Genomic DNA, 15,058 nt, shown 5'->3' on the forward strand with positions numbered 1-15,058 from the left:
GGGCACCATGTAGCTAAACCCATTCTTCCAACATGACTGTGTGATCCTGAAGTCTTGCAGCACTCTGGTAATATCACTCAGCCTCTCTGCATGTGGTATCCCTCACTGTGTGGATCTAATTGATGCTTCTGTCAGCGCCTCCCACTCTTCCAGTTACTCCAGATCCTGATCCAACAGAATGCTCCACTCCAGAGTAATGCAATAGCACAACCCAGGGAGTGGGATTTTCCAGATATCTGTGGGGCTCATTTCCATTCTCCATGTGTAACCCTCACTGCATCAGTCTAATTTTCTATTCTGTCTATTCCTCTGTCTCCTGTAGGTATTTAGGAAGTTCCTGACTCAGTAGGCCTCCCAATTGCTGGGGGTCTCGTCCATCACCTCATTGAAGATGGTTGGTCAGCCAGAGAGATAAAGGGCAGGGAGATGTGGAGTCTTCAATAAATCCTGCAGTGAGGTCAGATCACTCATAGTGTACAAAGCAGGGAGCAAGGAGAGGGCTCCAAACATCGCTAACAGGACATGACATAGATACAGTGCTGTAGGGGGAGCACAGTACAGTACAGACACACCCCAGAATCAATCCCCACCTCTACTTTAATTTACGTTGCACTGAGACAGCATGGGGAGTTCATAGTTATCAATCCAGGCCTGTGCTGTCTTAGTGAGCATCAGGACAACAGAGGGGCAAGCAGGCCTCCGATGAGAGTTTGGGAATGATGCCTGGGATCTTTCTGTTCTGTGTTCTTCCTCCATCACTGCGCTAAGACTCACTACTCTGCAACTCTGTGCCTATGGCATGGCTTGTGCACCAGTGTCTTCAGTAATTTTTAACTCCTCCAATAGATCCTGTCCCTGAAACTACATCCCCTCCCGATCGTCCTCCACATATTTGAAATGTACTGCATTCCAGACGACCATCCTTATCGCTGGAAATTGCTTCAGTGTCTACAACATGATTTATTTCGGTACGGTAATCCTCTTTAACTGGATACAGAGTGATACAGCACGGAAACAGAACCTGTGGTACAACTCATCAATGCTCTCCGTGTTTCCTGTAATGAATGATTCTAATTTGCCTGTGTTCGGCACTTAGCTCTTCAAACCTTCTCCCCTCCATGTATTTGCCCAAATGTCTTTTCCATGTCGTAATTTTTCTTGTTTCTCCCATGTTCCCCTGGCAATCTGTGCACCATCCTCTGTGGATAATGTTGCCCCTCAGCTCCCTCTTTAAATCTCACGTCCCATTTGTACTCTCGTGTTTTGGACTCCCTTATTCTTGGCTATTCACCATGCTTCGGCCAATCCTTATGGCACTCCACTGGTCACAGACCTCTAGTCTGATAAGCAAACCTCCACCACAACCCTCTGTATGCTACCTTAGAGCCAGTTCTGTATCCAAATATCTAGTTATCCCTGAATTCCGTGAGATTGAATCTTGCTAATAAGTCTCCCATGGGGAAGCTTGTCGAACGCCTTACTGAAGTTCATATAGATCACATCTACCGCTCAGCACTCTTCAATCTTCTTTGATACATCAAAAAACACAATCAAGTTTGTGAGATACGATCTCCCACGCACAACTCTCTATCTCGAATCATTTCTTGCTTTTCCAAATACATGGACATCCTGTCCCTCAGGATTCCCTCCAACAACTTGCCCACCCCTGACGTCAGGCTCACTGCTCTATAATTCCCTGGCTTGTCCTTACCACTCTTCTTCAACAGTGGCACCACGTTCGCCGACCTCCAGTCTTCCGGCACCTCACCTGTGACGATCGATGACACAATTATCTCAACAAAAGGCCCAGTAAACACTTCTCTAGCTTCCCACAAAGTTCGAGGGTACACCTGATCATGTCCTGGGAATTAATCCACCTTTATGCATTTCAAGACATCCAGCACTTGCTCCTCTGTAATATGGACAATTTGCAAGGTGTCACCATCTATTTCCCTACGTTCGATATCTTCCATATCCTTTCCCCAGTAAAAACTGATGCAAAATACTTGTTTAGTATCTTTGTCTTTTAAACGTTGTAATTGTAACCACGCCCACCCTTCCTCAGTAAGTTCATTCCATAATCAAAACACTCACTGTGCAACAATTTGCCCCCCGTGTCTTTTTTTTTGAACATCTCTCTCTTCTAACCTTAAAAATGTGGTTCCTCTTCTTGAGACTCCCCCATCCTACGGAAAAGACAACTTCCATTAAATCGATCTATGTTTAATTTTTTAAAATAAACTTTTATAACATCACATCTCAAACTCCAGGCTACAGTGAAAAAAAATACTCCGCCTATCTCGCCATTTTTCAGAACTCAAGCCTTCCATATCCAGCAATGTCCTGGTCAATCTCTGCAGAACACCCTGCAGCTTAATAATATCGTGCCAATAACTGGGGGACCAGAACTCGACAGAGGAGTGCAGAAGAGGCCTCATAAATGCCTGGAAAAGCGCAGCAGGTCAGGCAGCATCCAAGCCCTTCTTCAGGAATTGTGCCCGAAACGTCGATTCTCCTGTTCCTTGGATGCTGCCTGACCTGCTGCGCTTTTCCAGCAACATATTTTCAGCTCGGATATCCAGCATCTGCAGTCCTCACTTTCTCCTCATAAATGTCTTCAAAATCTCAACAAGACGTCCCAAATCCTACACTCAATAGACTGAGCAATGCTCAGGCACGCAAAGCAGAGCCTTATCCATCCTGTGATGCAAACTTCAGGAATTATGTACCTGAACCCGGAGGTCCCTCTACGCTAAATCACTAACCGAGGCCCCAACATTAATTGTATAAGCTCTACCCTTGTTTGTTTTACCAAGTGCACTACCTCGCATTTATTCAGATTGAATATCATCAACAGTTTTTCAGCCCATTCACCCATTTCATCAAGATCCCATTGTAATCTCAAAAACCTCCTTCACTGCCCACTATGCCACCCTTCAGCCTTTCCAGCACATCACACATGGCTGTCAATGGTACAAATATCTTTGCTCGCGGCTCCATAATTTCTTCTCTATCATCGCACAATGTCCTGTGATACACTTAATCAGGTCCTGGGTCTTTCCATTCCTTTGTGTTATAAAATCTCCAGCACCATCTCTTCAAGAACATGCACTCTTTTTAAGTCATAGAGATGGGCAGCATGGAAACAGACCCTTTGGTCCAACTCGTCTATGCTGACCAGAAGATCTAAATAAATCCATCCCATTTACCAGCATTTGGCCCATGTACCTCTAAACCCTTATTATTCATATACCATCCAGATACCTTTTAAATGTTGTCATAGTATCGGTATCTGCTACTTTCTCTCTCAGCTCATTCCATGCATACATCACAACGTGCATAAAAAAAGCTGTCCCTTCAGTTCCATTTAAAAGCTGTCCCTTCAGTACCATTTCCCCTTCAACCTTAAACCTATGCTCTCTCTAGGCTTGGACTCTCGAATCCCTGGGAAAAGACCTTGAATGTTTACCCAATCCATACCCCTCATATTTATATAAACCTCTGTCAGTTCACCCCTCAGTCTCCGATGCTCCAGGGAAAATAACCCCAGCTTAATCAGAAACAATCCTGAAAACCTCTTGTAAATCTTTTCTGAACACTTTCAACTTTCACAGCATCATTCCTATAGCGGGTATACTGGAATTGCAGAGAACTCCAAATGTGGTCTAACATATTACTCTTGTTCCCTGAGTTCCCCAGTCTTTGTCCACAATAAATTCTGGAGTAAAAAATGTGTTTAAGGTCTTGGCTATATCCTGCGGTTCCACACACCAATGGTCTCATTGATCTTTAAGGGACACTATTTTGTCTCAAGTTACTCTTTTACTCTTAATATAATTATACAATCACTTTTGGATTCTCCTTATCATTCTCTGCTGAGGCTATTTAATGTACCCTTTCTGCATTCCTTATTTCTACCCAAAGTGTATTCCTAAAGTCCCTGTGATCCTCAGGGATTCCCTTGATCCAGCTAGCTATATCTGACAAGAAGCCCCCTTTTCCTTGACCACACCCACAATGGACGGCCAGTGTTTACAAATGCTGTTAGCATTGGTCTGCACACAAACTGGACCATTCTGGTGGTGATCGATCAGTTTATCTTACTTTTAAAATATTCTCACTTGTCAGACTTCCCTTTCGCTGCAAATGGACTCCCCAATCACCTTTTGAGAGTTCCTGACAAATGTTATCAAGATTAGTCTGGCCTCATTTTATAACTTGAACCTGTGGACCAGCCCTGTCCTTTTCCATCGCTATTTTCAAACTAATAGACTTGAGTCACTTCGGCAAAATGCTTTCCCAATTAAACCTCAGTCCCTTTTCCTACCTTGTTTCCCAAGGGGAGGTCAGGTTTTGCCCCTTTCTCTTTTCAGGCCGTTAACATATTGATTGGGAGTTTTCTGGAACACAATTACCAAATTCCTTCCTTGCAAACACTTAACACTGGCAGTCCCAGTCTAGGTTTGGAAAGTTTAAAAACCCCAACCATAACAGCTCTATTATTAGGACTGATATTTGAGATCTCCTGATATGTTTGTTCCTCAGTCTGCCACTGATTATTCGGGGTCAGTAGGACAATCTTGTCAAAGTGATGACCCATTCATGTTTCTCAGTTCCACTCACATAGCGTCACTGGGTGATCCCACGGGAATATCCTCTCTACGTACTGATGTAATGATTCATGCAATCAAAACCCACCACCATGCATCCTCTCTTGCCTCCCCGTCGATGCTTCCTGTACCAGCTCCACCTTGAAACAATGCACTGCCAGTCCTGTCCTTATAATCAGCTTTGTTTCTGTAATGACTGTAATATCCCTGTCCCATGTTCCAATCCATGCCCTAAGTTCATCTTCCTTAGCTGTCAGGCCCCTTGCATTGAAATAAATGCAGTTTAATCATCGGTCCCCCCTCCCCCATTTCCTGCGATGTTCTTGGCTGCCTTGTCTGCTGCAATTGCTGTCTTTAACTTGTGCACCAACCTCAATCTTCTTTCTGGTCTTAGGACTGTTTAAGGTGCAACACCCTGCCAGATTAGATTATATACTCTCAAGCAGCTCTAACAATTCGCCCCATCAGGATGTGGGTCCCCCTCCTGCTCCCAGTTCAGGTGCCTTCCCCACCCTGTCAACCTGTGCTGACACCTTCAGATTTCCAGGGACTTTCCCACCAAGGTCCCGCTGTTACTCAGTTCTCCAGGAGGACCTACCCTTCATGATGTATATACTTCGCTTATGAGACTTCCCACAGTGCATTACCTCACAGTGATAAGAAGTAAGCTCCATATGCTAGTCCTCAGAATGTGTACAACTCTGAGTATGACTAACTTCACACAGTCTCCCCAACCGTCCTGATCTCTAATTGTCGAGAGAATGCACAACCACCCCCTATTGCGTTAACCTCCTCCAGTCCCTCTCATGGACTCCATCTATGTAAGCATCTCCTGTTCCTGACTATATTTTCCTCCCATTCCAATAAACCCTTGTGAACTTGGAGACCTAGTCCAATCTCTGCAGTGCTCTGTATAATCAGCCTCACTGTGCCTGGAACCTGGCTTCAATTCCAGCCTTGGCCGACTGTCTGTGTGGACTTTGACTGTTCTCCCCCCGATTGTGTGGGTTTCTTCCGGGTGATCTGGTTTCCTGTCATAGTCCAACATTTGCACAATACGTGATTGGCCATCATAAATTGACTGTAGTATTCAGGCAAATGTGGTTTAGGTGAGTTCACCATGAGGAATGCAGTGTTTATTGGACAGGAAGGGGGATTGGTCTGGTTAGGATGCTCTTTAGAGGGATGGTGCGGACTTGTTGGGCCGAATGGCCTGTTTCTACACTGTGTGGAGATTCTATTCCGGTTATTTTCCAGTCCTATCAACCATCCCTGTCTCTTGAACCTTGCCCCATCCCCGATACTCTCCTTATATGTGTAATCTCCAACAGTTTCTAAAACATTCCTTGGCGATGTAAGCTTCTCTAGTCCTTACAAAGTACGATATGACTGTCACCTCTTTCTGCATTTAGAAACCTCTCTATAACTATTGTCATTCGTTACATCACTCCCAATCACTGTTCCATCTTGAAACCCCAAAAACATTTATATATCTCTAAACTCATCTGGACTGTCTATACTTCCTTTTGGCAGTCCCGTTCTGAGACGTTCTCTATCTCAAAAAAGTCATTAAGTATCTGTAACCATTATTATTGTAACCTCCCTTCAGCCTTACAGCACTGAGGATCTGTAGAAGCTCTTTTCAAACCGGCAGCCACTTCTGTGTCTGTAATCTCCTCCACTCCCCATTAATCATTCTCTCTGAGCTCCTCTGTCGTCTATTAAACAATCTTTAACACTGTCTGTATCAGTGTAACCTTCTCCAAAAACACAAACTTCCCTATTTGTGTAAATCCCTACACCGGTCCCTATCGCTCTCAGCTCCGTCTAACAATACAACCCTCCATGTCTGTGTATTCACCTTCAGTCCCTACTCACCTCCCTATCTGTTTAAGTTTCTCCATGCATTTTTGCTACAGTCTCTTCAACTGTCCCTGTCAGTGTAATATCTTCCAGTCCCGAAAACTCCCCTCTCTTTAACTTTCTCAGGCCACACAACCCTCACTCTTTGTGACCTACTCCTGTCGGAGAACCCTCCCTCTGTGATCTGCTCCAACTCTGCAACTCTCCATAACCTCCTGCAGCTCTTACAGCCCTCCATATCAACCAAACCTCTTCCAGTCCCGAAAACGCCATCGGTCTGTGGAGGCCCTACCGCCATCCCTATCTGTGTTATCCTCTCATGTCCCTGCAACACTCCTGATCTGTAGATCCCACTCCAATGCCTGTGCCTTTCCCGATCCTGTTCCTCCAAGACTCATTAACAATGTAACATCCTCCCGTCACTATCACCCACCCTGTCAATGTAAGCTCCTCCTGTATCTCCAAACATTTACTCATCTCCATAACCTTCTCCAGCTCTTACTCCACTATCTGTGTAAACATCACTCTTCAGTCGAACCCTCCCTACCGCAGGAACTTCCTCCTATTTGTGCTATACTCCCTTATCTGTGAAACTGTCTCCAACCAAACTTGCTACCCAATATCTCAAAAAAGAATCCAGATTCCACAACCTCCATGTCTAATTAACCCCCAGAACCTAAGCCTTCATATATCTATAAACATCTTCAGTCACGACTACCCTGCATATCTCTGTTTGTTCCGCCAGATGATACAAACATCTTTATCTCTGTAATCTGCTCAGCTCCCTAAAACAGTCCCTGTCTGTGATCCAGCCCTGGCCTACAAACATCCTTATCGCTGTAAACTTCTCCATCCCTCGCAACATTCCCAACTTCATGAACCCGTCAGCCCTACAGCTCTCCACATTTCTGTAACCTCCTGTGGGTCTATGGTCCTCCTTCCTTGTGAAATCCCCTCCAGTCCCCACATCCCTCCCAATCTGGGTCCTCTGCTCCAGATCAGACATTGATGTCTCTGTAAACACCTCCACCTCTGACAAATCTTCCCATTTGTGTAACCTCGTTCAGCCCCCATTCTCTCCAGTTTCCTGAATCCTTTTTCTGCAACTAAAACCATGTTTATGTAACAACCACCAGTGGTTCAACCTCCCCGACTCAGTCACCTCTTTCAGTCCGAACAAAGCACCTAAACTGTGAAACCTCTCATTTCCCTACAATCCTCCCTCCCTCCCTCAAATGCCTTCATCACCATGAAACCTCACAATTACTGAAGCCTCCTTTTGGCATTGCACCCCTCCTAATGTCTGCAAAATACTCCTGTCCTGATATCCCTCCCTGACTCTAATCCCCACCACCCTCCAGTGCCCTTCTGGGGAACAGAGGAGGGAAGTTTTGTAATGTCTGGACCATATTACGGAGGTAGAATTCTGGAAATTACAGATTTGGTCTAATGTTTGTGGTGTGCAGATTATTGGCGAAGACTCGAAAGAAAGGATTTATGACTACTTGTTTAACCATAGTTAAATTAGAGACAGCATGGTTTTGTGAGGGGCAGGTCATGCCTCACAAACCTTATTGAATTCTTTGAGGATATGACAGAATACGTTGATGGCTCATTCAGAAAAGACGGATGATTGGGATACAGGGAAATCTGTCTGTCTGGATGCAGGATCGGATGGCCCAGAGAAGACAGGGTATGGCAACAGATGGGCAGTATTGAGCCTGGAGCTCAGTGACAAGTGGTGTTCTGTAACAATCGGTTCTGGGACTCTGCTCTTTGGGATTTTTGTAAATGACTCGGATGTGGATGTTGGAGAGTGGGTCGGTAAGTTTGCCAATAACATGAAGGTTGGTGGAGTGGTGGGGAATGTGGAGGGCTGTTGTAGGTTGCAATGGGACATTGACAGGACGCAGAACTGGGCTGGAAGTTGTAGATGGAGTTCAATCTGGAAAAGTGTGAAGTGATTCATTCTGGAAGGTTGAACCTGAATATAGAATACAGCGTTAAAAGGCAAAATACTTGGCACTGTGGAGGAACAGAGAGATCATGGCGTCCATGTCCATAGATCCCTCAAAGTTGCCACGCACGTTGATAGGGTTGCGAAAAAGTCATATGTTGAGTTGGCTTTCCTTAGCAAGAGGATTGATTTCAAGAGCCGTGAGGTTTTACTGCATCCTTATAGCGACCTGGTGAGACCACACTTGGAATATTGTGATCAGTTCTCGTCCCATCTTTACAGGAAGGATGTGCAAGGTTAAGAGAGCCTAAATAGGAGATTTACCAGGATGCTGCCTGGAATGGAGGGCATTGCATAGGGAGAAAGTTTGAGGGAGCTAAGGCTTTTCTCACTAGAGTGAAGAAGGGTGTAGGGTGACTTGGTAGAGGTGAACAAGGTGATGAGAGGCACAGAGAGAGTGAATAGTCAGACTTTATCTCCTATGGCTTAAATGGCTATTCAAGGCGGCAAATTTTTAAGGTGATTGGAAGAAGGATAAGAGGATAGAGAATGGTAGGTGGTTGGATGGACTGCCAATGGTGGGAGTAAAATTATACACAATCGGGACATTTAATAAACTCTTGGACAGACACATGGATGGTAGTAAAATGAAGGGTATGTAAGCCAGTTTTATCTTAGAGTAGGATAAAAGGCTGGCAGAGAATCATGGCCGAAGGGTCTTGTGCTGTAGTGTTCTGTGTTCTACGTTCTGTATGGAAAACTGGGAAATAAGCTCAGATCAGTGTAAAAGGACTTGGCATTCAGGAGGAGCTAATGAACTGGATACAAAATTTGCTTGATGGTAGGAGACAGAGGGTGAAGGGAGACAGTTGTTTTTTTTTCTGACTGGAGGTTTGTGACTAGCGGTGGAGTGGGTCCACTGTTGTTTGTCATTTCGATAAATGGTTTGGATGGGAATATTGGTTTCCTGGTAAGTAAGGTTTTTGGGTGTCACTGAAATTTGTGGTAAATTGGACAGTGAAGAAGGTTATCTATGATACAACAGCATGAACAGTACTGCTGGGACAGTGGGCTGAAAAATAGCAGATGGAGTTTAATTAGATAAAGGTGAGGTGTTCCATTTTGGTGAAACAAACCAGTGTGGGACTTGTACAGTTAATGTTCGGGCACTGGGTAGTGTTATCAGTCAGTGACCCAGGGATGCAGGTACATAGTTCTTTGAATGTGGTGTCACAGGTAGACAGGCTGGTGAAGCAGGTGTTGGGGATGGTTACCTTCATTGGAGAGAGCATTAAGAGTCAGAGTTGGGATGTCATGTTGTGGCTGTAAAACACATTGTTGGGGCCACCATAAATACATTGTTGATCAGTAGGAAGAACTCCTCTCGTTACTTACTTCCTTTATAAAAGTGCATTAAATATTCTAACCTGATCTGGCCTACATTTGACTCCAGACCCACGGCAATATGGCTGACTCTGAGCTACCCTCTGGGCAATTAGCAGTTGGGTCAAAGAATGTTAGTCCAGGCAGTGACACCCACATCCCATGAATGAATAAAAAAAATACATATGTCCCTCCCTACCTCTGCAAACCCCTCCAGCTGCAGCAATCCGTACTGGCTTTGTAACACCGTTCAGACCCTGACCACTCTCTGGAACACTCTCACCACCTCCAGCACCTTGACCTCTCCCTATTCCTATTGTGTCAATAAACCCTGACCATGGTTCCCCTTCCCACTGCCCTCCTCCTGCTAGCATACCCTTTGCAATCTATTTAACATTTACTCCTAAAACACTCTCTCACTTCAGGATTTCAAGTACTTTGTGGTGATCTTCTCAGCCTCATAATCTAGTATGATCCCTTTTTTCCTGAGTGCGGGACCAGTGAGGATTTCTTGCTGAGGTTTATACTGTTTCAATGGAATGTCCTTCTGTTGAGTGTTTTACACTGTTCCTTCAAATGTTTTCAGCTGTCCATTTACAGACACATGTCACAGTCTGTTTAGCCTGTTTACCTAGGTCAATTCTCCTCGCACACACATGTAATTGGCCATTTTTGTTTCTAGTTGTAGCTTGTCCTTTCTGTGAATCACTTTAAAACTTTATATTTATTTAAACTGCACTTTATCACAATTTCCCGACGGATCTCTCCCGGTGACATGACTCATTCACTAAGTTTCATTACACGGTCGCTCTGCGATAGTTATGTCATTAGCCAATTGCACAATGTGTTTTTCAAAGAAACACTGAAAAAATAATTAACCGAAGTCCTATTCCAATATCAATGTTGACCGTGTGTTGTCCCAGATTATACGAATATTGTAATTTTCCAAAATTATCACAGTGCCTTTGTTAAAAAAGTCCAATGAGACCCTGTGTAATGCAATGATGAGTAATGGAATACTGTTCAGTGGCTAAAACAGTTCTGCTGCTTCTGTCCTTGGCAAGTAGTAATTTACATTCAGACTGACTCGACTTCATGATCTGCAGCCAAATGCTTTCTCTGTAATGCCTTTGTTATCTATTATTTTTAGTGTTACCCATTTTTCCTGAGTTTCCGCAAGATTGTGAACCATTGAATATTTTTGTTCACCCTGTATCCATGGTGTCTAAATCTCTTTTATCTCTGTGTCACAAAATCCATCTACCTTATTTGAGTGAAATTGTCCATTAAAAAAATGTAAATTACTCTTTCCCACAATTATCTGTCAAATATCTTTTCGCTGATGTACAATTTTAGTTAAACTCTGTCCCTTCCTATTCCTTTCTGCTTGTCTTCAGCCACATCCCCATGCTGTTCCGTTGCTTCGCCTTTTCTCTTTGGATTTGGAAAGTTCCTTTCACCTGAACCCTGTCCCAGCATCCTGGGACAAGTTTAAAGCCTTGTCCAGAAACCTACCAACATGATCGGCGAGGACCTTGTCCCAGCACGGTTCCAGTGGGACCATCCTAATGGATTATTTATTAAATCAGGTATTGGATGTGGGTGTCTCTGGCTGACCATCCTTTCTTGCCCAGTCCTAGCTGCCCTTGAACTGAGTAACTTGCTTGTCCTTTGAATAGGGTAATTGGGAGGCAACCACTTTGCTGTGGCAATGTCGTGCAGATAACTTGAGGGTGGACAGTTGTCCTTCTCTGAATGACATAGCAGCCTGGGATACCTGCAGCGGTGTTTGTGAAGTGTGTCCAGGAAGCTTTTCTAACTCAGTATGTAGATTGTCCGACCAGAGGGGAGGCCATATTGGATTTGGTACTTGGTTACGAACCGGGACAAGTGATGGGCTTGTTCGTGTGTGATCATTTTGGTGATCGCGACAACAATTCTGTGACTTTCACCTTGGTTATGGAGAGAGATAGGTGCGTGCAACAGGGTAGGTTTTACAATTGGGGGAAGGGTAAATACAATGCTGGAAGACAGGATCTGAGGAGCATAAGTTGGGAGCATAGGCTGTCAGGGAAGGATGTCGTGGAAATGTGGAACTTTTTCAAGGAACAGATACGACGACTCCTTGAGATGTATGTACCTGTCAAGCAGGAAAGAGATGGTCGTGTGAGGGAACCTTGGTTGACGAGGGAGGTTGAATGTCTTGAAGAGAGGAAGAAGGAGGCTTACATAAGGTTGAGGAAACAAGGTTCAGACAGAGCGTTGGAAGGATACAGGATAGCCAGAAGGGAGCTGAATAAAGAGATTAGGAGAGCTAAGAGAGGGCATGAAAAATCTTTGCGGGTAGGATCAAGGATAACCCCAAGGCATTTTATGCGTATGTGAGAAACATGAGAATGAGGAGAACGACGGTAGGTTCAATCAAGGACAGTAGTGGGAGACTGTGTATTGATTCGGAAGAGATAGGAGAGGTCTTGAACAAGTACTTCTCTTCAGTATTTAAAAATGAGAGGGACCATATTGTTGAAGAGGAGAGTGTGAAACGGACTGGTAAGCTAGAAGAGATACTTGTTAGGAAGGAAGATATGTTGGGCATTTTGAAAAACTTGATGATAGCCAAGTCCCCCGGGCCTGTCGGGATATATCCTAGGATTATGTGGGAAGCAAGAAAGGAAATTGCAGAGTTGTTAGCAATGATCATTTCGTCTTCACTGTCAACGGGGGTTGTACCACAGGACTGGAGAGTGGCGAATGTTGTGCCCCTGTTTAAAAAAAGGAATAGGGATAACCCCGGGAATTACAGGGCAGTTAGTCTTACTTCGGTGGTAGGCAAAGTAATGGAAAGGGTACTGAGAGATAGGATTTGAGTATCTGGAAAGACACTGATTAGGGACAGCCAGCACGGATTTGTGAGGGGTAGGTCTTGCCTTACAAGTCTTATTGAATTCTTTGAGGAGGTGACCAAGCATGTGGATGAGGGTAGGGCAGTGGATGTAGTGTACATGAATTCTAGGAAGGCATTTGATAAGGTTTCCCATGGTAGGCTCATACGCAAAGTCAGGAGGCTTCGGCTAGAGGGAGATTTGGCCAGTTGGATAGAAAACTGGCTAACGGGTCGAAGTCAGAGAGTGCTGGTAGATGGTAAATATTCAGCCTGGAGCCCAGTTACAAGTAGAGTTCCGCAGGGATCAGTTCTGGAACATCTGCTGTTTGTAATTTTTATTTATGACTTGGAAGAGGGAGTCGAAGGGTGGGTCAGTAAATTTGCAGATGATACGAAGGTTGGTGGAGTTGTGGATAGTGAGGAGGGCTGTTGTCGGCTGCAAGTGGACTTAGATATGATGCAGAGCTGGGCTGAGGAGTGGCAGATGGAGTTCAACCCTGTCAAGTGTGAGGTTGTGCATTTTGGAAGGACGAATAAGAATGCGGAATACAGGGTTAACGGTAGGGTTCTTAGTAAGGTGGAGGAGCAGAGGGATCTTGGGGATTTGAGCTATCGGGAGAGGCTGAAACGACGGAGACGGTTTTCCCTGGAGCGTCGGAGTTTTAGTGGCGACATTCCTAAGTTTTAAAATCATGGTGGGCATGGATAGGAACAGACAAGCTCTTTTCCCTGGGTAGTGGAGACCAGAAATGGAGGGTGTAGGTTTAAGGTGAGAGATGAAAGTTTTGAAAGGGACCTAAGGGGCAACCTTTTCACGCAGAGTGTGGTTATGTTTGGAATGTACTGCCAGAGGACGTGGTGGCGTGTGGTACAATTGCAGCATTCAAAAAGCATCTGGATTGGTATATGAATAAATAGGTTTTATTGGGATATGGGCCAAGTGCTGGCAGGTGGGATGAGATTAGGAAAGGATATCTGGTCAGCGTGGACAAGTTGGACCGAAGGGTCCGTTTATGTGCTGTACGTCTCTAGGACTCTCTGGCTCGAAATGTGTTCCACTATTCATTTACAGACTGCCATTTCAGTCTGTTTCCCTGTTTACCTTGGTCAGTTCTCTCTCAAAATCATATAATGGTCTTTGTTATTGATGCTCTGGTGTGCTTTATGGTCACTTTAGAATGTCATAATCTCTTTGAATTCAGGTATAATTTCTTGGAGGATCTCGGTGTGATATTACTCATTCACTCAGCTTCATCACCCAACTGGATTAGTGGTGCTGGAAGAGCACAGCAGTTCAGGCTGCATCCAACGAGCAGTGAAATCGACGTTTCGGGCAAAAGCCCTTCATCAGGATATGCTCGTTGGATGCTGCCTGAACTGCTGTGCTCTTCCAGCACCACTAATCCAGTATTTGGTTTTCAGCATCTGCAGTCATTGTTTTTACCTTTCATCACCCAACGCTCAATCTGAGATCGTTTCATCCCTAGCTATTTGCGCAATGCGTTATTCAAAGAAACACTGACAAAAGCATTCAAGGACGATCTCGGATAATATCATTCTTGACAATGTGTCTGTCCCAGATTATACAAAGATTGAAGTCTCCAAAAATTATCTCACCACAATTTCTAATGAATTCCTATTTAATGCAGGGATGAGCAATGAAATACTGCAAGGCAGCATAAAAACTGTTCTCCTGCTTGTGTTTTTGACACATAGCACCCGGAATTTGCATTCAGGCTGATTCAGCTGCATAATCTGAGGCCAAAAGCTTTCTCTGTAATACCTTTGTTATCCATTAGTGTCAGGGTTCCCATCTTGGTTTTCCATTCTGCCTGAGATCCTGTCAGGTTGTTTACTGTTGAATATTTATGTTCCACCTTTTGTTCACCCTGTAATCACGTTTGTCTGGTAATTTAGTCCCATTTATCTCTGTGTCCCAAGTCTATTACATTATTGAAGATACTTTGTCCATTCCAAATCAAAACAACATTTTAATTTCCTCTTCCCCACAATGTCCTGTCACAAACCGATTCATTGATATACAGTTTTAATTAAACTCTGTCCCTTCCTGTTCCTTTCTGCTTGTCTTCAGTCACATTCCCATGCTGCTCCGAGCCTTCACATTTTCCCTTTTGATTGGGAAATCTCCTTTCATCTGAACTATGTCCCTGCATGTCAGTTTAAAGCCCTGTCCATAATCCTACCGACACGATTGGCCAGGACACTGCTTCCAGCAGTGTTGATTTTAAATCACTCATGGGATGTTGCTGTCTCTGGCTGGCCAGCATCGAATGCCCACCCTAACCAGCCTTAGAGCTGAGTGGCTTGCCAGATTATTACAGTGGGCATTTGAGCATCAAT

At 44.4% G+C, this 15,058-nt stretch overlaps 1 protein-coding gene across 4 annotated transcripts in view; it reads left to right on the top strand.

The window, feature by feature from the left end:
• Positions 1 to 15,058, top strand: part of LOC140494379 (uncharacterized) — a 47,119-nt gene that overhangs the window by 14,654 nt on the left and 17,407 nt on the right. For all 4 annotated transcript variants that reach the window (XM_072593571.1, XM_072593574.1, XM_072593572.1 and 1 more), the window contains one exon: positions 323 to 457. The gene's annotated coding sequence lies outside the window, so the exon portion shown is untranslated. The remainder of the gene's footprint in view (positions 1 to 322; positions 458 to 15,058) is intronic.

The sequence above is a fragment of the Chiloscyllium punctatum genome, chromosome 24, assembly GCF_047496795.1.
Source record: "Chiloscyllium punctatum isolate Juve2018m chromosome 24, sChiPun1.3, whole genome shotgun sequence".
Lineage (NCBI taxonomy): Eukaryota > Metazoa > Chordata > Chondrichthyes > Orectolobiformes > Hemiscylliidae > Chiloscyllium > Chiloscyllium punctatum.